Source organism: Herpailurus yagouaroundi, unplaced genomic scaffold, assembly GCF_014898765.1.
Source record: "Herpailurus yagouaroundi ecotype Mexico unplaced genomic scaffold, PumYag 207, whole genome shotgun sequence".
NCBI classification, from domain to species: Eukaryota; Metazoa; Chordata; class Mammalia; order Carnivora; family Felidae; genus Herpailurus; species Herpailurus yagouaroundi.
In genome coordinates, this window is record NW_024412438.1 from 566,929 (window position 1) to 567,419 (window position 491).

The 491-nt window shown below is 44.6% G+C and overlaps 1 pseudogene; it reads right to left on the reverse strand.

Moving 5' to 3' along the window:
* Positions 1–221: 221 nt before the first annotated feature.
* Positions 222–491, reverse strand: LOC121015409 (ATP synthase subunit epsilon, mitochondrial-like; annotated as a pseudogene).

The following is a 491-nucleotide window of genomic DNA, read 5'->3' on the forward strand; positions in this document are numbered from 1 at the left end:
ATGTGTCTTTATACTTAAAATGGGTTTCTTATAGACTACACAGAGTTGGGTTTTGTCTTTGTCTTTGTTGTTTTGAATCATACTTCAATGTATTGTCATTGTCGATCTGTGAACAAGTATGTCTTTTTCCCATGAAGGGAGATCCTTTTCAATCTGCTGTAACACGTGCCCACACATCTTCAACTTGAAAATGTAGCTTTTCAAGCTTTAGTAAGAGTAGACTATTCCTTTTTCACTTTCACAATTTTTAGGCTGCTGCCGGAAGTCTTCTTGGCATCTGTTTTGAATTCTGTTGTCAGTGCATCTCTCACGGCTTTTGCAGAGATCTGGAAGTATCCGATGTAGCTGAGCTCAGCCTGTCACCAGTACACCACCATGATGTCTCAAGAGTGAGCACCTTTGACCAAATCGCAAGGACGTGTTATCGCCGGCCCGGCGGGCAGCCCAGCTACAGGAAGTCAGGCCCGAGAAGCAGAAGGGGCAGGGCCCTA